Source organism: Moschus berezovskii, chromosome 14 (genome assembly GCF_049115385.1).
Source record: "Moschus berezovskii isolate FMDL1 chromosome 14, NW_MosBer_1.0, whole genome shotgun sequence".
NCBI classification, from domain to species: Eukaryota; Metazoa; Chordata; class Mammalia; order Artiodactyla; family Moschidae; genus Moschus; species Moschus berezovskii.
Genome location: NC_142473.1, coordinates 74,882,358 through 74,904,447, shown reverse-complemented (window position 1 = coordinate 74,904,447; position 22,090 = coordinate 74,882,358). Strand labels below are relative to the sequence as shown.

The following is a 22,090-nucleotide window of genomic DNA, read 5'->3' as shown; positions in this document are numbered from 1 at the left end:
TTCTTTCTGTGTCTTTGTTACTTCATTTGCAAAATGTGGATAACAATAGGCTGAAACTTGGAGAGTTAGTGTGAAGATTAAAGAAGTTAAATGGATGTGAGAGTGCCTGGTACATGGTAAGCAACTGATACAGTTTTAGCTGTTTGTCATCTTTTCTTCATTGTCATCTTTCTGTGGACTTGGTGAATAATCATTCTGTTATCAGTGTGCTCATATTTTGATTGCTAGATGTATTGATTTGTTGACACTGAGAAGTTCAAATGCAGCAAGTGAACTATTCCTCACTGGTTTAAGTATACTTAGATGGACAAAAGGATTTTAAGCAAAGAATAGTTTGAAGAATCTGAATTTTTCTTTACTCTTACTATTCAGAACAGATTTAGGTTAGAGTCAAAATGTAATTATAGGCTTAATAAAAGTCAGGTCTCAACACTCATGGTAGAAGGAAAGATGTATTGAGATTGTTATTTGCCATATCTACTCAGTACCTTAACTGGCCACAAAATATGACTGATCATTTTTTTCTGTAGGTAGTTTTTGGTTAGAGCCTACAAGTGATACAAAAATAATTTAGACATTGCTGCTAAGGATCTTAAATTCTAGTTTGAGATTGAAATAGGGCTAGACATCATATCCAGACATGATATAGCCCTGGACCAAAGAGTGTAACTCTTACTTGAGTTTTTTAAAATTAAGGAAAACTTACTCTGAAATCCATTAAGCCTCACTTTATGTTTCATTGGCTCAAATTGTACACCCAGACCAATAACTAGCAAAGGAAATGAGGAAATCATGAAAAAGGCTAAGACATATGAAATAAATTATATATATATATATACACATTTATATGTAAGTGAAGAAATTATATGTATAACTATATAAGTAAATATATTTAAGTAAATGTATAATATTTGTATAATATATATAGTGTATATAATGTATATATTGTATAATATATTTGTATACCTATAGACATTATACCTAGAGGAAAACTACTGCAATTGGATAGTTATATACCTATAGGCATAGAAATTGGATAGTTCAAATAATTACCATTCACCAAACACATATTGAAAAAACTGAGAACCAAAATGAGTTGAAAGAATTGAGAAGTTTAGACAGAAATTTTTTTTGAGGTGGCTTTTTCCAAAGCTTCCAACTATTTGTGAAACAAGTTCATGTAAGTATCTGAGCATTTTGATTGGGTCCAAGTGAAAACTTGCAGTCCAGAAAGTTGGATGCATCACTGTAAAATATACTCCTCACTATAATTGTGGTAATGTCAGATTTATGTACACACTATGAGCATGATCTATGTAAATCATAATGCTCAGTTTTGCTATTTTTAAGAGACAAGCACATTGCTGTAATATTTAACTATACAGAGGAGCTCACTTTGTAATTCCAACATTCTTGAAGGGCTAATTCTATTACAGAAGCTTATACTCTGTTGCTATTTCGCCCGTGGCCTAATATAGCACTTAACAATGTCGACTGACTTTCAGAAAGTAAAGCAATGTATTTTCACATAGAACATGAAGTTCAGAGAAAGAGTGGTTGGGTTTGTCTCCCTGGTTCAACAGCAGCAGCAAGGACAGACATCTTTCCATCATTTTGCTCTCCTGTTGTGTTCTTGTCTTTAGTTAAATGCCTCCTGTGGCCACAAGAGATTGTAACAGTGCTAAACATCATATCCAGACATGATCTAGGCCAGGACCAAAGAGTTTAGCTCTTTCTTGAGTCTTTTCAGATTAAGGAAAACTTCCTCTGTAATCTCCTTTAAGCATATGTTTGTGTTTCATTGGCTCGAATTGTATACTCAGACCAATCACTTGCAAAGGAAATGAGAAAACCATGATGTCTCAGATGAGTTAGGATCCGTTCTTTGAAGCTTCATGGAGAGCTGCATGGAGGAGCTGAATAAAAGAGGTTTACTTAGGAATGAGAAAGAATGGGGATAAGGATATATGACTTTAGGCATCAGCAGTGTCTCTCACACTTGGCATGTAGTGGAATACTCTTGTGTTCTTATTTTTATAAAAAAAGAGAAAGGAGGGAAAGCAGAAAGGAAGGAAAGAAGTGAGAAAGGAGAGGGGAAAGAAAGGGAAGAAGAGAAGGAAAGAAGGAAAAAAGGAAGGAAGGGGAGGGAAGGAGGAAGGAAGGAAAGAGGAAAGCGTTCTATAATGTGCTTTGTTCAGTCTTACTGCTCAGCCAGTAGAAATCTGGCTTGTTTCTGCCAGTTCCAGGTAGAACACAATAAATATATCATCAGGCCAAGCATTAGAATCACATTGTCAGAAACTGATTAGAATTGGGTGGCCACTGCTTCTTTCTTGGCAAAGGGTCAATTCATTGCAGTAATGTATTAAATAGCCCTTCGGAATAGAAGAGCCAAGAAACAATGTCCTTTGGAACTAACACTCTTAAACAGTATCTAAATTAATGGAAAGTGCCTGCACTAATGAAATAAAACATCAGGGCTTTGGCAGGAGGTGATTGGCAGAAACACCCGATGGCTTGATACATCTGTCTCCTGAAGACATAAATGAATTCCTCCTTCTAAAAAGAATGAATAACTGTGGCTGACGCTAAAGCAGTGGTTTAAAGAAAATGACTTCCTGCTTTCTGCCAGAGTGCCTAGGAGCACATTTCTCAGCCCGATATCTTTGTGCCTTCTAAATTAGGATCCTGGCGGTAAAGATAAGAAAGATTATCTATCAAGAATCCTACACCATTTAGTATTTAGTAAGAGAAGATATGATGAAGAGGTATCTGCCTTCATGATTTGTGAGTTTTGGGAGCTACTATTATGCAGTTAATTGATAATTTTATAAATTTCTTCATTCATTCATTAGTTGGTTCATTCATACTTTCATGCTATTACAAAAAGGTAGCTGCTTTTTTCCAGGTAATGTTGTGCTGGGAACATTAGGGTTTGCAGAGGCCAAGGTCCTAGGTTTGGGTCATGGGTAGGGCAGTGGAGGAAGTGAAGGGAATTATACTATGCACTCTATTAAGATCACCTCTACATAATTCCTTCCTAGCACTCCTTACTGTTCTGTAGGACTTTTATCAATACTGCCAGTTCCTGGAACAGAATATCAAGGCTTGGATACTAAGTTCACAATTTAATATGACTCTCATTGGCAGTGGTGATCTCGGCTTTGAACCCAGGATTATGGCACTCCACAATTAGAATTTTTCCATCATGAATCAGATTGTTTTCTCCCCTAATCACAAATTTACCTTAATATCTGGATACCCAGATAGACTTACTAATAATTCTCTATTATTAAGCTCCCCAGAACTTGTGAGTAGATCCAAGCCAATCCAACAAAACGGAGTTATACATCTTAATGCTGACGTCAACTAGTGGTTGTAATAGAAACCTATGCATTCAAGAATATTAAACTTATGCTTAAGGGATGAATAAATGGACTCTAAAGTGAGAGTCTTTGAGCCTTTCTAGAAGTGAAATATATGAGTTTGGTATATCAATGATGTAATATCAATTTGTCTTCTACAGGACATTTTGGCTTCCCTAAAAAGGCTTAGCCATCTCTCATATGAGTAAAGTTGACAGACAGATGGCCTTGGTATAAATGAGATTTTACCAAAATATTTTGCATGTGTGTGGCAAGTCATTTTTTATAAAGTGCCTTCCAATCCAAGACTGGAATAACATTAGTGACAAGCATGGAACAGAGCCCACTCTTTCTATTGTATGAACGAGGAGACTGAGGTTCAGAGAGACCAAATAGCCTGCACAAAGTCTACAGCTCAAGCAAGAGCAGATGCATTTCATTTCCCTCCCCTTTGCTTAAACACTCTGTGGGTTAGCCATTATTGTGTTAAACAAATTACTTTGCATAATTCTAAAAAAAAAATAGCTCTCTCAGAGATTATAAATAATGTTTGGGTGGTTTTCATATATTTAGAGTATCAGGACAGATATATCAGAGAACTGAGTATTTATCACACTTGCTATGTTGACACTTCAGAGTAATAGCTAGAAATTATCATGAAAGTTTCAGGAAATTTCTTGTGTTCTTCAAATATGTTAGGCCTGCTCCCTACACGCAGGTTTTGAACTTGCTGTTTCTTTTCAAAATGGTCTAGAGCAGGCAGCTTTATGGCATAGCCCAGATTGCCTCAGAGTTGTACTCAAACATCACCTAATCAGGGGGATTTTCTTGACCATTGATGCACAATCTTTGATTATTATATCATTGATGTACAATCTTTGTGCCCCTCTAGTCTTTTACCTTGATTGGCATGGGAGCATGTGCTCAGTCCTGTCCAACTCTTTGGGACCCCATGGACCATAGGCCTCCAGGATCCTCTGTCCATGGAATTTTCTAGGTATACTGGAGGGGGTTTCCATTTCCTTCTCCAGGAGATCTTCCACACCTAGGGATCAAACCTGACATCTCCTGCATCACCTGCATTGGCAGGCAGATTCTTTACCACTAGTGCCACATTTTGCCCAAAGTATTTATCATATTAGATATAATGGAGTTTAGTTGTTTCTTCAGTGTAAACTTTAAGAGGCAGGGTGTTTTCTGTGAGGGTTTTTTGTGGTATTCCCTGGGCATCCCCAATTCCTAGAAGAAGGCATATGGTAGACATCCAGTGAATATTGTGGGATAGGTAATAAAAAGCATAGAAGTATAAATATGTGTAATTTAAGGAATTTTAAGACATGTAATACTTAAATACCTTACAACACTGACTGAACACTTAAACAGTAATTTCAGTCTCTTCAGTTCAGTTCACGTCCTAATCTTTGTGACCCCATGAATGGCAGCACACCAGACTTCCCTGTCCATCACCAACTCCCAGAGCTTGCTCAAACTCATCGAGTCGGTGATGCCATCCAACCATCTCATCCTCTGTCATCCCCTTCTCCTCCTGCCTTCAGTTTTTCTCAGCATCAGAATCCTTTCCATGAGTCAGTTCTTCCCATCAAGTGGCCAAAGTTTTGGAGCTTCAGCATCAGTCCTTCCAATGAATATTCTGGACTAATTTCCTTTAGGATAGACTGGGTGGATCTCCTTGCATCAAGGGACTCTCAAGAGTCTTCTCCAACACCACAGCTCAAAAGCATCAATTCTTTGGCACTCAGCTTTCTTTATGGTCCAACTCTCAAATCCATACATGACTACTACAAAAACCATACCTTTGACTATATGGAACTTTGTTGGCAAAGTAATGTCTCTGCTTTTTAATATGCAGTCTAAGTTTGTCATAGCTTTCTTCCAAGGAGCAAACAACTTTTAATTTCATGGCTGCAATCACCCTCTGCGGTGATTTTGGAGCCCAAGAAAGTAAAGTCTCTCATTGTTTCTACTGTTTCCCCACCTATTTTCCATGAAGTGATGGGGCCGGATGCCATGATCTTCGTTTTTTGAATGTTGAGTTTTAAGCTGGCTTTTTCACTCTCCTTTTCCACTTTCATCAAGAGGTTCTTTAGTTTCTCTTCACTTTCTGCCATAAGGGTGATGTCTTCTGTGTATCTGAGGTTATTGAAATTTCTCCCAGCAATCTTGATTCCAGCTTGTGCTTCATCCAGCCTGGTGTTTTGCATTATGTACTCTGCATATAGGGCTTCTCTTGTGGCTCAGCTGGTTAAAGAATCTGCTGCAATGTGGGAGATCTGGGTTCTATCCCTGGGATATAAGTTAAGTAAGCAAGGTGACAATATACAGCCTTGACATAATCTTTTCTCAATTAGGAACCAGTCGGTTGCTCCATGTCTAGTTCTAACTGTTGCTTCTTGACCTGCACACAGATATCTCAGGAATATAAGAAGCAGGTAAGGTGGTCTGGTATTCCCATCTCTCTAAGAATTTTCCACAGTTTGTTGTTTCCACAGTTAACTCTTTTAAACCTTGAAACAAGACAATAAGATATCTCAATGTTTTCCCAGTTTACAGTTGGGAAATTGCAGGCAGAATGTTAAATGATTCATGCACAGTCCCTCAGCTGTTTTGTATTACAACCAGGATTTGAACCCAAGGTAATGGGTAGCTACTAGGCTGTCATGCAGCGTCAAGGTTAAGTTAAGTGATTCATAAATCAGTTTATTCTACCACCTTCCTTACCTAGGACAAACCATGTCCATTCTGAACCTTTTAAGGGAAGTGAGACCCTGGTGGCAGAGGCAGTAATTTCCTTTGGTAATCTAATTTATACATCATGAGTACATTTTGAGATAGTTACCATTATTCTTACTTTATAGATAACTGTGATTTCTAGAGATTAATGAATAAGTTTTAGGTCTCTCAGCTACAAATATCTGGGATTCAAAACAAGATGTAAGTGATTCTACACCAGCTCTGTGTACCGATCTGCTTCTTTGCTTGGTATTTAGACAAAAAAAACTAAGTAAACAAACAAGCAAACAGAAGGAGATTGTTTTTCATTGTGTTCTGGTATACTCTGTTTTCTAATAATAACTTCATAAAGCCAAACATATTCCAGAGACTTAAAATTGTTTACAACTTTTTTAATTTTCCGAGTGCAAAAATAATAGCTAGATATTTGAACATAAAGGTATAGATTGAGAATCTAGGTGAATGATAACTTTGGAATTCAGCCTAGAATGCTTCTGCAATCATAATAATGATATTTAGAACTTGTCTGTATTTGTATAAAGGCCAAATAGCATTCTATACACTTGGGGATTAGGTGGAATTTCTGCTGATCCCAAAATCTTTTCTCTCCATGGTCACAGTCATCTCTAAAATTTTACCCAGATGTCATTAAAGTGTTTGTGTAAACACTTCATTTAGTAGCAGAGAAGCACTTAAGGTCTGGGAAAATGAGTCTAGAGTCTCTATTTCTCAAAAAGAGAATATTGATGTTTTGTGCAGTGATATGTCTACAGAAAAGTGTTTCAATAAAACATTGTATATGTGAATGAATGTCATATATTTTAATATATGGATTATGTAAAGCTTTGATTGTTGACATTCATATATTTGTTATATATATTCATATATTTATATATTTGTCATATGTTTATATTTATATTCATATATTTGTCATATATTCTCTACTGCAGCAATATAGGAGCTTTCCATTTTGTGTATTATGAGTGATAAGAACAAGTAAAATTGATCCTAAGTACACATTTAGAAGCTGGCTACTGTATCTTTGCCATCCTGTGGATTTCAAACCATCTCTGCATCACACAGAAACCCTGAATGAAAGCAAAATGGAGTAAAAATTTTTAGAAAGAGCTTTTTATTTTTCCTCTCCTCCTGGAAACCTGTCAACGCTTAATGTTTTCACCCCTACCAAGATACAGTGAAGTCTGTCTGTGATGACTTGGAACCTTAGAGTGTGTGGTAAGATGTATTTGTCTTGAAAGCTCTCTCTGTTCCCTCTGGCACTGTGTGTATGTGTGTTTGTGTGTGTGTGCAATTGCTTGGTTGCTAGATGTGAATAATGTTTTGTGGTTTACACAATGCTACCTAGAGCATTTCATTTTAGTCTTCAGTTTCTTTGAAATGGGCTCCCTTTGTGGCTCAGCTGGTAAAGAATCCGCCTGCAATGTGGGAGTCCTGGGTTCAATCCCTGGGTTGGGAAGATCCTCTGGAGAAGGGAAAGGTTACCCAATCCAGTATTCTGGCCTGGAGAATTCCATGGACTACCTTCCATGGGGTCACAAAGAGCTGGACACAACTGAGCAACTTTCACTTTTCACTCACTTCTTTGAAATTAGGAGATTAGATAGATAGATAGACAGAGAGGTACATACAGAGAGATAATAAGTTAAACATAAGTATGAAGGATTCACTGAAGGTTGCAGGGAGAATATAAGAAAATAACTTGTTTGCATCCTAAGAACTGAAATCTGTTTAAGGCAAGAAGTAAACGTTTTAAAATTAAAGTTCTGTAATTTGTTGGAGCCCAGGAATTTCATTAAATTAAAATCAGAGAAAAGGATACCAGTTGATATGAAATGAGGAGGTGAAAGTTATGTTTGTTTGTTTCTTATCTCAGGTATACAGACCCTTCAACTCCTGAATGAACTCTTCCAAACATGCATGTTCCCCTGAGATTCAGTTACTTTTACCTTCCTTGCTGCAGCCTTAGAGGATGGGAGTGGGGGGTGCGGTGGGGGATGGGGTGGTGGTGGGTGCTGACTGAGGGCAAGCCAAGGGGAGAGGGAGTGAGAAGATTTGAAAATGCCTGTGGTCATAAGTGTGAATATAATTGTGGCTGATGTTTGGAGGAAGATGGGTTGCACAACAGAAAGCTATATACTGAGTTCCTTGCCTCTTGTTATCAGAGAAGAACCGTGTGGTAAATTTTGCTTCACCCACTGAATAGTTAAATGGCATCATGCATTTTTGTTTGTTTGTTTGTTTGCCCTGATATTTAATTACTTGCTCTTTCTAGGAGCGAGAATAATCGCTGCTTCTTCCCTCGTAGCTCAGTTGGTAAAGAGTCTGCCTGCAGTGCAGGAGACCTGGGTTCGATCCTTGGGTCAGGAAGATCCCTTGGAGAAGGAGATGGCAACCCACTCCAGTATTCTTGCCTGGAAACTCCCACGGACAGAGGAGCCTGGCGGGCTACAGTCCGTGGGGTCACAAGAGTCGGACATGACTTAGTGACTAAACCAACCAGTATTATAATGAAAAGTGTAATGAATGTGTTTAAAACCAAAAAGAGACAACCAATAAAATATGGCCACTGAAATGATGGTATTCTCCAGTTTGCAAAACATGTTTGTTGGTTCTGAGTGGCCTCCTTTGTAACTACTCTGAAGAGGCTGGTCTTGTGTTTGTATTTCTTTCTTACAAAGACTCCTGACCTGCCAAATGCACCATTCCTGCTTGTACTATCCCAATGAAATATCTGATTTTGGTAAAACTACATAAATCTGAAAAGACAAATCTATGTCACTTTTAACTAAAACCTCAAGTAGAGAAATAAATGGAGATATGCAGAGCCAGTTCACTTCTGAGGTGAGAAAACGTCTTTCATTATCACAACTTGATGTTAAGATCACTGTGGTTCTGTTTTTTCCATTCAAATAAATAGCTAACTAGTCTACAGAAATGAGCAAAGTCAGATGTCTTTAAATTGTTCTGCACTAAATTGGGAAGAGATGAATATCTTGTCAGGAAGAAAGGCAATATCATACTGTCTGTGCTGTTTATTTAATCAAGTCACTCTGATTTGGGAATTTCAAAATAAGCATCATTTTTTTATGAATGGATCTTTGAGGGGGGAAAAAGCTAGAAATGCACTGCATATTTTAGTGAACAAATTATTTTAAATCTGATGTATTTAGAGATACCAGATTGCTTTCATTTATTTTTCTGAATGCAGTTTTCCAGGGAAGGTCATTAAATGTGTGTGTACATATGTAAACAATGTGTTAATATATATAATTTCTATGTACTATATATATATAATTTTTTGATTTCTTAAATATGTAGAGAAAGGTATTTCTTTTCACTTTGACATCTGATGACTTTCGATATCACTTTCTTTGAATCCAGAATGTAATTTAGCAGTCCTGTTGCTTCCTAGGTGACTCACTATTAAAGAATTCACCTGCCAAAGAAGGAGACATAGGTTCAATCCCTGTGTCAGGAAGATCCCTTGGAGGAGGAAATTAGAACCCACTCCAGTGTTTTTGTCTGGGAAACCCTATGGAAAGAGGAGCCGAGTGGGCTGCAGTCCATGGGGTTGCAAAGAGCTGGACCCGAATGGGCAACTGAGCACTTGTTTCACTTTTGAAAGAGCATGAACTCATACTGTATGCAGTTATTGGGAAATGAGACTAATCTGTTTCCAACCAATAGATTTAATTAACTATTTGTAATAGGTCTGATACTTCTGGGTATATGAGGCTCACAAAAAAAAAAAAGGACAGTCACTGTTCATGTGGTCCCCATGAGTTAAAGCAGTGGTTGTTAAGTGAGGGTGATGCTGCTTATCATTCAGAAGACATTTGACAATCTCTAGAAATAAATTTGGTTATCACAGATCAAGGGGAGATGCTACTGGCTTTCAATGGCTAGAGTCCAGGGGTGCTTCTAAACATCCCACAATCCTCACTATAGCCCTATAAAAAATTATTTATATAGCCTCTAAAGGAAGTAGTGCTGAGGCTGAAAATCCTTGTCTGTAGGGTAGAAGAATATATTATGCACTATGATAAATGCTATGTTAGAGACATGAATGAAGTGCTGGGGGAACTCAGAGATGAACCAGCGGTAGGGAGGTGTTGGAAAAATCTTTGTGGAACAAGTGACATTGGTGCTTCGCCCAGAACAGTGAAGAATGGTTTCCTTTACGGAGGGTGGAAAGGCAGAGAGTCATTCTGGGTTCAGGGGCAACAATGAGCAAAACATAGAAAATGAATCATGCCACAATGCTTTAGCTGTATGCAGCCACCACTGAGGCAGTCTTTGATTCATGATTGTATGCAGACCAGGGTAATGCCATAACTCTATGTGGGAGGGATTTTGTTTGTTTCAAATGTGGCTTTTAAGCTGTACATTCAAAACCTCTTAAGAGAAGAGAAGGCATAAAATCATCTTCCACTCGCAGGAGGAAGCTTTCTGGGCATCCTGGCTTCAGTTTTACCATAGTGCAGCCGGTGTGTTTATAGACTGCTAACTCTTTCTCTCTTCCAAAATGATCTAGAACTTGAACTCTGGACAAGAGCTTTACACAGCTTAGAGTCCATTGGGAGTTAACTTGGTTCCAGTATCTGGAAAATCCAGAATATTAAGACCTTCAAAAGGCTCCCTGACAGAAAAGGAAAAGACCAGAGAGTAATTCAGTGTTACCTTAGTCCAGTTGGTACTGTGCAATGGCCCAGAGTGTGGGCTCTCAGAGGCTCTCCTCAAGAACTTGCCCCTTGTGTGACTTTTGATAAGTAACAGAATCTCTTTGACTCTTACTTTCTTCTTCAAATACATATAATGATATCTGTATCATAAGATTGCGTTGAAGATTAAATACAGTACTATTTATCGCCTGACTTGTAGTAGGCACTCAGTATTAATTATTTTCACTCTGCCCATTGTGCTGTGAAAACATGGGGATCTGAAGCAAGATTTAACCTTCCTGGTTGGTAGAGGAGACATTGCAAAGGAATGTCTTTATAATAGGAAAATGTGGAGTGCTGTGGGCAGATAATGAGGTTGTTTAAGAACTGTTCAGTTAACAAAATGAAGGGAATGTGGTACACGGAGTGGTTACGCTGAAGATGTTTTTGAACCATTGGTGCTGATGGCACTCATGGTGATGTTAAAAGCTCCATATTTCAGTTGGTTTCAAAATGGAGGAAATTATAGGATTGGGAGGGGGGTGGTGTGACGTTGAGAGCAAGCAAGGTTAGTTCACATTTAAAAAAATTCAATCTCTTGAGTGATTAAAAGACAACCATAAAGTCCTCCTGGGAAAATGGTTAAAACTTATCTCCTGCTGAGCAGGTGATATTTTTCCTCTTTGCTCAGATTCCTAAGTCATGGCAAGAATGGTAAACAAATTGTTTTCTGCCCTTTGTAAGCATAGAAGATATATGTCACATGCATACATTTTATTTCTAATGTTTATATTTTAGTTTAAAATTTCATTGAATAGTGAATTTTATCATTAAAGAATGACCTGTTCTAACCTAAAAAAGGTAGAAATCAAAATATGATTCTTCTACAGATAGCCTCTTATGTTAACAGTGATCTGAGGCTTCAAACTAGGATTATTAAAATATCAGAAGATGGATTTCAGTTTTCTTTAGCTAATATCTTTCCCCCTGGTACAAATATTAGTGGTGAAGGAACCACACACTTCTGCTCATATTTCTCCTGCTAATAGGAAATGAGATGATTTTCAACACTGTTAAGTTAGAAGAATTAATCTGTCATATATGTCACCTCACAAAAACATCTAAATGAAACGCAATGTTATCATTTTCCACATCCCTTAATCACCATGGAGATTAAGTACTAAATCAAAAGTCTGCAGAGTTAGCCAAAACCAAAGTAATATTGAATATTCAATGTCTGGAACAAGTATGGAACAATTCTATTCATTTTTTTTTCATTTTTCCTAGCAATTGAAATTGAAATCCAAATTCCAAAGTTCAGAATTTCCTAGCTTTAATCTGTGTCATATACGTGAGAACCATAACATATACTGAGCCTGAAAGTGTTAGCCGCTTAGTCATGGGCTGACTCTGTGATCTCATGGACTGTAACCTGCCAGACTTCTCTGTCCATGGAATTCTCCAGGCAAGTATGCTGGATTCGGTTGCCATTCTCTTCTCCAGAGTATCTTCCTGACCCAGGATCGAACCCATGTTTCCTGCATTGCAGGCAATTCTTCCCCAACTGAGCCACCAGGGAAGCATAACTCGTTAACAGTCTCCAAATACTTAGAGTTTATAATAGTATTAGAATGATCAAAATAGTTAAAATAATAACTATAAAATAATACATCAATATTGAATACTAAACCCAAAGCACAGTGCTAGCAGCAGTATTTTATTTATTTCTAACAATAACCCTTTAAATAGAATTTAAAAAACTTTAAGTATAATTATTTTACAGTGTTCTGTTATTTTCTGCTATACAGGAAAGTGATTCAGTTATACATATAAATTCTTTTTATATGATTTTCCATTGTGGTTTATCACATGATATTGAATATGTGCTATACAGTACTGTTCTGTTGTTTATCCATCAATGTATCTGCACCTAATATAGGAGCACCCAAATACATAAAGCAAATACTAATGGAGAGAAAGAGAATTATTATTCACATTCTACAAATGAAGGAAATATTCCTTAGAAAAGATTAAGAATGTGATTGAATTCATGCATCCAGAGAGGGTGATGGAATCAATTTATTTGTTCAACAAATCTGCAATTTCTAAAATAGAATAAAGTAATGCAGAATGCAACAGGATGGAATAGTTTAGAAATATAATAGAACAGAATTAAAAACTTAGTTCAGTTCAGTCACTCAGTCATGTCTGACTCTTTGTGAGTTCATGAACCGCAGCACGCCAGGCCTCCCTGTCCATCACCAACTCCTGGGTCCCACCCAAACCCATGTCCATTGAGTCGGTGATGCCATCCAACCATCTCATCCTCTGTCGTCCACTTCTCTTCCTGCCCTCAATCTTTCCCAGCATCAGGGTCTTTTCAAATGAGTCAGCTCTTCGCATCAGGTGGCCAAAGTGTTGGAGTTGCAGCTTCAAAGTGAGTCCTACCAATGAACACCCAGGACTGATCTTCTTTAGGATGGACTGGTTGGATCTCCTTGCAGTCCAAGGGACTCTCAAGAGTCTTCTCCAACACCACAGTTCTAAAGCATCAATTCTTATGCACTCAGCCCTCTTTATAGTCCAACTCTCACATCTATACATGACCACTAAAAAAACCATATCCTTGACTAGACGGACATTTGTTGACAAAGTAATGTCTCTGCTTTTTAATATGCTGTCTAGATTGGTCATAACTTTCCTTCCAAGGAGTAAGCGTCTTTCAATTTCATTGCTTCAGTCAGCATCCGCAGTGATTTTGGAGCCCAGAAAAATAAAGTCAGCCACTGTTTCCACATCTATTTGCCATGAAGTGATGATCTGCATATCTGAGGTTATTGATATTTCTCCCGGCCAGAGTACATCACTTATTATGCGATGTGATTGGTGAGGCTTTACTTTCAGTTTTGAGTGTGATAGAAAGAAAAAGATATAGATAGTGATGAGAGAGAAAGAGAGGGAGAGAGAGACAGATTTTTTGCTGGGAGATATGGTATAAAACTAAAGTTTTTAGAACCACTACTATAAAGAATACTTTGGTCATATATTTCACCCTATGTTTCTATTATGCAAAGAAAAATAAATATAATTTTCATATTATACATGTTCCTGGTTAGCTTGTTTAGTATCTAACGATCTGAAAGAATGACCCTTATACAACATTTCGGCCAACTGTCAATTCCATAGAGTTACTATATGGAGAAGACTGAGTAGACACGCTGATCCAACAATGCTCAGCTAATTAGTGGCATACTTGAGACTAGAGTATGGGGATCCTACTATTTAGGGTTAAGTGTTGTGATTTTCTTTATTTTTGTTTCCTTTCTTCTTCTTTTTTTCTTCCTAGGAGTGAGGGGTTAAATGAATAAAGCATCTCAAATAAATTGTAGGCTGTGAACTACAGTGTGTCTGCAACTCATGTGGGCCTATCCACTGCAACCAAATTATAATATTGACTATTTATTAAGAGCCTTTTTTGTAAAGCACTGTGTATTCAGTTGCTCAGTCATATTTGACTCTTTGCAACCTCATGGACTGTAACCTGCTAGGCTCCTCAAAACACTATACTTAGGTATAAGCTATGCTTCTGATATAGATGAGAAAAAAGTTATTTGTAAACAATATGGTGACACGAGACACATGTACTCCAATGTTCATTGCAGCACTGTTTGTAATAGCCAGGACATGGAAGCAACCTAGATGTCCATCTGCAGACGAATGGATAAGAAAGCTTTGGTACATATACACAATGGAGTACTACTCACCCATTAAAAAGATTTTTCAAGTGAAAAATGCAGACCATTACATTGTTCAGAGGAGGGAGATGGAAATTTGACTTGGTTGAGAATTGGTAAGGGAATTTTGGAAGAGACAAGACTGTGAACACTTCTAAGGTGGTCTCACAATATGCCAAAACTGATGGAAATCTAGTCAATTCTGAAAAGCTTACTAGGTTAGCAGTAAAAAAAAAATCAGAATGGACACAGCAGAAGTCACAAAGTAGCTGAAGAATGAGCTGTTTAACTACATGCTGATGCTTATTTTGTTGTTGCTTGTTTTTATTTTTATGTTTTAAAATAATTAATTTTAATCGGAGGCTAAATACTTCTCCAATACTTTGGCCACCTCATGCGACGAGTTGACTCACTGGAAAAGACTCTGATGCTGGGAGGAATTGGGGGCAGGAACAGAAGGGGATGACAGAGAATGGGATGGCTGGATGACATCACCTACTCTGTGGACATGAGTTTGAGTGAACTCTGGGAGTTGGTGATGGACAGGGAGGACTGGCGTGCTGTGATTCATGGGGTCACAAAGAGTCAGACACGACTGAGCGACTGAACTGAACTGAAATACTTCACAATATTGTAGTGGTTTTTGCCATACATTGACATGAATCAGCCATGGGTATACATGTGTTCCCCATCCTGAACCCCCCTCCCACCTCCCTTCCTATCCCATCCCTCAGGGTCATCCCAGTGCACCAGCCCTGAGCACCCTGTCTCATGCATCAAACCTGGACTGGCGATATGTTTCACATATGGTAATATACATGTTTCACTGCTATTCTCTCAGATCATCCCACCCTTGCCTTCTCCCACAGAGTCCAAAAGTCTGTTCTTTATATCTGTGTCTCTTTTGCTATCTTGCATATAGGTTCATCATTACCATCTTTCCAAATTCCATATATATGCATTAATATACTGAATCGGTGTTTTTCTTTCTGACTTACTTCACTCTGTTTAATAGGCTCCAGTTTCATCCACCTCATTAGAACTGATTCAAATGCATTCTTTTTAATAGCTGAGTAATATTCCATTGTGTATATGTACCACAGCTTTCTTATCCATTTGTCTGCTGATGGCATCTAGGTCGGAAAAGGCAATGGCAACCCACTCCAGTGCTCTTGCCTGGAAAATCCCATGGATAGAGGAGCCTGGTAGGCTGCAGTCCATGGGGTCACTGAGTCGGACACGACTGAAGTGACTTAGCAGCAGCAACAGCAACAGCAGGACATCTAAGTTGCTTCCATGTCCTGGCTATTGTAAACAGTGCTGCAATGAACCTAGGGGTACACATGTCACTCAATTCTGTTTCCTCGGTGTGTATGCCCAGCAGTGGGATTGCTGGGTCATATGACAGTTCTATTTCCAGTTTTTTAAGGAATCTCCACACTGTTCATAGTGGCTGTACTAGTTTGCATTCCCACCAACAGTGTAAGAGGGTTCCCTTTTTTCCGCATCCTTTCCAGCATTTATTGTTTGTAGACTTTTTGATAGCAGCCATTATGACCGGCATGAGATGGTACCTCATAGTGGTTTTGATTTGCATTTCTCTGATAATGAATGATGTTGAGCATCTTTTCATGTGTTTGTTAGCCATCTGTATGTCTTCCTTGGAGAAATGTCTGTTTAGTTCTTTGGCCCATTTTTTGATTGGGTTGTTTATTGTTCTGGAATTGAGCTGCAGGAGCTGCTTGTATATTTTTGCGATTAATTCTTTGTCAGTTGCTTTGTTTGCTATTATTTTCTCCAATTCTGAAGGCTGTCTTTTCACCTTGCTTATAGTTTCCTTCGTTGTGAAAAAGCTTTTAAGTTTAATTAGGTCCCATTTGTTTATTTTTGCTTTTATTTCCATTACTCTGGGAGGTGGGTCATAGAGGATCCTGCTGTGATTTATGTCAGAGAGTGTTTTACCTGTTTTCCTCTAGGAGTTTTATAGTTTCTGGTCTTACATTTAGATCTTTAATCCATTTTGAGTTTATTTCTGTGTATGGTGTTAGAAAGTGTTCTAGTTTCATTCTTTTACATTTGGTTGATCAATTTTCCCAGCACCACTTGTTAAGGAGATTGTCTTTTCTCCATTGTATATTCTTTCTTCCTTTGTCAAATATAAGGTGTCCATAGGTGCATGAATTTATCTCTGGGCTTTCTATTTTGTTCCATTGATCTATACTTCTGTCTTTGTGCCAGTACCATACTGTCTTGATTACTGTAGCTTTGTAGTATAGTCTGAAGTCAGGCAGGTTGATTCTTCCAGTTCCATTCTTCTTTCTCAAGATTGCTTTGGCTATTTGAGGATTTTTGTATTTTGATACAAATTGTGAAATTATTTATTCCAGTTTTCTGAAAAATACCATTGGTAGTTTGATCGGGATTGCACTGATTCTATAGATTGCTCTGGTAATATACTCATTTTCATTATATTGATTCTCCAATCCATGAACATAGTATATTTCTCTATCTATTTGTGTCATCTTTGATTTCTTTCATCAGTGTTTTATAGTTTTCAATATATAGATCTTTTGTTTCCTTAGGTAGATTTATTCCTAAGTATTTTATTATTTTCATTGCAATGGTGAATGGAATCATTTCCTTAATTTCTCTTTCTGTTTTCTCAATTTTAGTGTATAGGAATGCAAGGGATTTCTGTGTGTTAATTTTATATCCTGAAAATTTACTATATTAGTTGATTAGCTCTAGTAATTTTTTGGTGGAGTCTTTAGGGTTTTCTATGTAGAGGATCATGTCATCCGCAAACAGTGAGAGTTTTACTTCTTCTTTTACAATCTGGATTCCTTTTATTTCTTTTTCTTCTCTGATTGCTGTGGCTAAAACTTCCAAAACTATGTTGAATAGTAGTGGTGAGAGTGGACACCCTTGTCTTTTCCTGACTTTAGGGGAAATGCTTTCAATTTTTCAACAACTACTAGGTGACTTTTTAGGGGTCTGTTGATATTATAATTTATTTTGCTGGTTAGTCATGAGCAACTAATTAGAAAAAGTCTGGTATTGTAGTTATTCCAGTGAGCATGTGTTAAGAAATCTAGGTGCAGTGGAATACATCAATGCTTCTAATGTAATATAAATGGTAATAATAAATACTTTAAGGTCAAATTCTACCTCTTCCCTGAAGCCCTCTTAAATTCTCAAAGTCAATTCACACTGAGCTTTTGTCTTTTAAGAAGTTCTCTAATATGGAATTAGCTTCATTACGCTTAACACTTATCTATTGTCCTAACTTTTTAAAATATTATTTTATTTGTACATCTCAGCTAATTAAGCAGACTGTAAACTTCTAGTTGCTCTTGAATGTTTCTACTCACATTTCCAGTTTTTTCCTATATGATGAATACAGATTTGAAGGTTGGTTATTGGATAGAGGGTTTTACAATATATATAAATGGTTAGAAAATTATTACATTAACTCCTGCCAAATTTTCTTTCTTTCTTATAATATTAGCTGAAGTGAAAGTGAAACTGTTACTCTCTCAATTGTTTCTGAATCTTTGGGATCCCATGGACTGTAACCCTCCAGGCTCTTCTGCCCATGGAATTCTCCTGGCAAGAAATATTGAAATAGGTAGCTATTCCCTTCTTCAGGGGATCTTCTTGACCCAGGGATTGAATGTGGGCCTGCAGTATTGCAAGCAGATTCTTTACCATCTGAGCCACCAGGTAAACCCTACATTCTACTAATTACTTTATTTATATACTTGGTATACTTCCCAACTAGTATTTAAAATGCTCCAGGCATATAGCAACTTTTCTTTATACTTAAGCCTCAGCAGACTGTACCAAAGACTGTGTCTGCATTTAGTAGATACTAGATACCAAATGACTTGTTGTCAAATGAAAATTGAATGACTTTAAAAAGTAATTAGTGTGATAGATATATAGGAAGCATAGTACAGAATGAGCACAGGGAAGGCTTTCAGTAAGCATGAGTTGAATGAATGTGTGAGTCTTAACTTTTCCCTTTAAATAGCTGTGAGGCATAGTCAAATCACTCCCTACCCCTTTGGGGATTCATTTTTTCTCATCAATAATATAAGGTATTTGGATTTATGGCTGGTTTTCTACTTACTTTTCAAACTCTAGGAATGTCCTTCAGTACTTCCACAAGAATGAAGTATTTTCTTAGCCAACAATAGGTATCTAAAGTGACTTAGATTATGTTGGGACTAAGATATTCTTTAAAAGGAAGAGCTCCATGCTAAAATGTTGGTGTAAATTACACTGTAGAAATTTGCCTTTTTAAATCAGTTTGAACTCATGAAATTTAAAAGTCCATCCTGCTGTTATTATAGTAACACAGGAAATGAGCAAGAGGTCCTGCTACTCCAGAAGCCACATTCAAATGAATTTGACATTAATTTCATAGGAATGTTGAAGATAGTAATTAATTGCAAAGGCATATAATAGTTCCTTCATTACAGATAGAGAGAAATGTATGTTCACCTGTTATGCATTAGACAAGCTTCAAAGAATAATAATTTTTAAGAGATTGGAATAAAATATTTCATTTTTCTCTTTTCCTCACTCCATATTCTTTATTTATTTAAGATAGCAGCATGATGAACCATTTTGTTGAATTGCCTCTTTGATAAACTCTTGGGTATGCTATGGGCTTGTTTCTCTCTCCTCAGACAAGTTAGATTGGCAGGTTGGAAGATAAAATCTTGCTGCTTTGATTGATCTTTTGAAATATAAAGATGGCTATTGGTTGGTGTTTTTTAAGCTCTAAAATAAAAAATATCTAGCCTGAGATGCTTATCTGTGACTTAGTAATAATCACAATAATAACAGTAGTAAATAATAGTACTAATATTTAAACTAATTAAAAGCTCTATTTAATTTTATTTGCTGCTTACCAATGCCAGGCACTGGGCTGGCATTAAATTTTACATGTGCAATTTAATGTATTCCTTATGGCAGTGCTGTAGGACATGTTCCATTTTGAAGAAGAGGAAAATGAGCACTTTTCCCAAGGTTAATATTTAGTACATGATGAGTCAAGACTCGATAAACTTCCAATCTAATAGAAATGCAAATGAAAGGCCATGCATAGAATTCACATAAGGTAGAATGAGTACTTTAACTCATTTAAGAATCGATGCTTTTGAACTGTGGTGTTGGAGAAGACTCTTGAGAGTCCCTTATACTGCAAGGAGATCCAACCAGTCCATTCTAGAGGAGATCAATCCTGGATGTTCATTGGAGGGACTGATGCTAAAGCTGAAACTCCAATACTTTGGCCACCTCATGCGACGAGTTGACTCACTGGAAAAGACTCTGATGCTGGGAAAGGTTGGGGGCGGGAGGAGAAGGGGACGACGGAGAATGAGATGGCTGGATGGCATCACCGACTCTGTGGACATGAGTTTGAGTGAACTCCGGGAGTTGGTGATGGACAGGGAGGCCTGGCGTGCTGTGATTCATGGGGTCGTGGAGAGTCGGACACGACTGAGCGACTGAACTGAACTGAACTGAGAATGAGTACTTTAACTGAGACACACACAGGATAAATTTCTAAGACTGATCATCCATGTATTGAATCATTTGTTTATTTGTACAGCCATGCTGTCAATGTTCACAATATTATTTTTATCCAGAATTCCAGGGCTGGCATGTCCTTAGAACCCTTCCAATACTTTCCATTGCTAGAATCCCTTTCTATAGCATCCCTGAGAACTATAGAACCCTGATTCTGAGTACTTTTACTGACAAACAGTCTCCCTGATGGCAAGGAATATCTGCTGTTCAGTTCAGACAGTTGGGACTTGAGACAAACTAGATTTCCCTGGAAATTTCATTCTTGGTTTTGCCTAATAAGGCCAGTTAAAAGTTTATGATCATATTTTTCAACAAGGTAGCACTTCTTTGAGGCCACTATTTGACCCTTTCTTATCCCCAAGTCTTCTGACAGGGTTAATTAACATCTCAGTGTTTTTGTGAGGTTAGAAGAGGACAATGGTGTAAAGTATTTAGGAATGTGACCAACACTTAATAAGTGCTCTGTAAATAACAAATGATAGTGCTAGATATTGACTTGGCCAAAAGTTCTTTGGGTTTTACCATATGATATTATGTATGTTCATTTGGGCTTTTCCATATGTTATACATGTGATGTCTCATAACATCATATTGAAAAGCCCATGAACTTTTTGGCCAACCCAATATTTGCTGGATTAGATTTTGCTTATGGAATTCTTCTTTTCTTGGTCGACCACATTTTGTCTATAATTGGCTTCCCTGGTGGCCCAGATGATAAAGAATTTGCCTGCAATGCAGGAGACACAGGTTGGATTCTTGGGTCAGGAACATTCACTAGAGAAGGAAATGGCAACCCACTGCAGTATTTTTGCCTGGAGCATTCCATAGATAGAGGAGCCTGGAGGACTACAGTCCTGGGTCAAAGAGTTGGACAAAACTGAGCGATTGACACAGTGTTTAGTTGTAAATACTAGCTTTCCTTAAATGTGTACTGCTAATACAACACAATGCTTCAAGTTCACTGGTGTGCATCATTAAATTGAGCCAAATCAATTGAACTTTGGTTCAGTGATTGACTTCATTGATAGGGTCACTTTCGCGTGCACAATAACTGGGCTGTGCCTCGTTAAGTGATTATATGTAATGTCCTTTAAAAAGCCTAAACCATTGCCTGACTTTCTGATTGCATATTAGAAAGCAGCAGTAATAAAAAGGAAAAATGGAAAGATTGAAACTCATTGTAAAACGTAAATAGAAGCGATTTCAGTGATACTCCCTTATATAATAATGAGGGGTGGAAAATAAGCGAATGTAGTTAAAGCCTGACCAGTCATCATAACGGGTCCTCCGTTCAGAGACTGAATTTGCCCTTTTCACTGAGCATATCAATACTTTGTTTATAAGCATAATAGAATTGTAATAAAACAAAAAGGTTTCACTACAGACTAGACAAAGTCAGACAGTTGACTAAAGGATGCTAAAATGTGCAGCTCCCTGGAGCCTAAAGTCCCTTTTAAGGTCGATTTTGAATGACTTTCCAGTCAGGGATTCTTCCAGGAGGAAATGCATCTTTGTCTGAGGTTAGGTCAAGAGCAGGTTTCCCAGATTTCTTAAGAAGAAATCTCTGAGGCAAAGCCCAGACAGAGGGAGTCACCAGATCCTCGGAAGTGGGGAGGGGTAGATTTCCCATCACTCTGGACAGCTACAACACTTTTCAAGCAAAGAATATGCCGACAATCATCTCTACTGTCTGTCTGTGGTGGGCACAGCAAGTTCTGAGGTTCTGAAGGCTCCAGCTAAGAAACAGTATCCACAGGCTGGAACACCAGCAGTGCCCAGTGCCACCTAAGTGTCTTTCCATCATCCTGTATATTGCTTTTGGAAGGTGGGGATGTTCTAGGATTTAACTCCTCATTTTGTGGAATAATAGCATTTTCAGGCTATACTACTACTAAGTCACTTCAGTCGTGTCCGACTCTGTGTGACCCCATAGACGGCAGCCCACCAGGCTCCCCCG

General features: G+C 37.7%; 1 protein-coding gene across 1 annotated transcript in view; it reads left to right on the top strand.

The window, feature by feature from the left end:
* The window catches only part of LRRC4C (leucine rich repeat containing 4C), a 197,900-nt gene that overhangs the window by 35,016 nt on the left and 140,794 nt on the right, over nt 1–22,090 (top strand). The window lies entirely within an intron of this gene.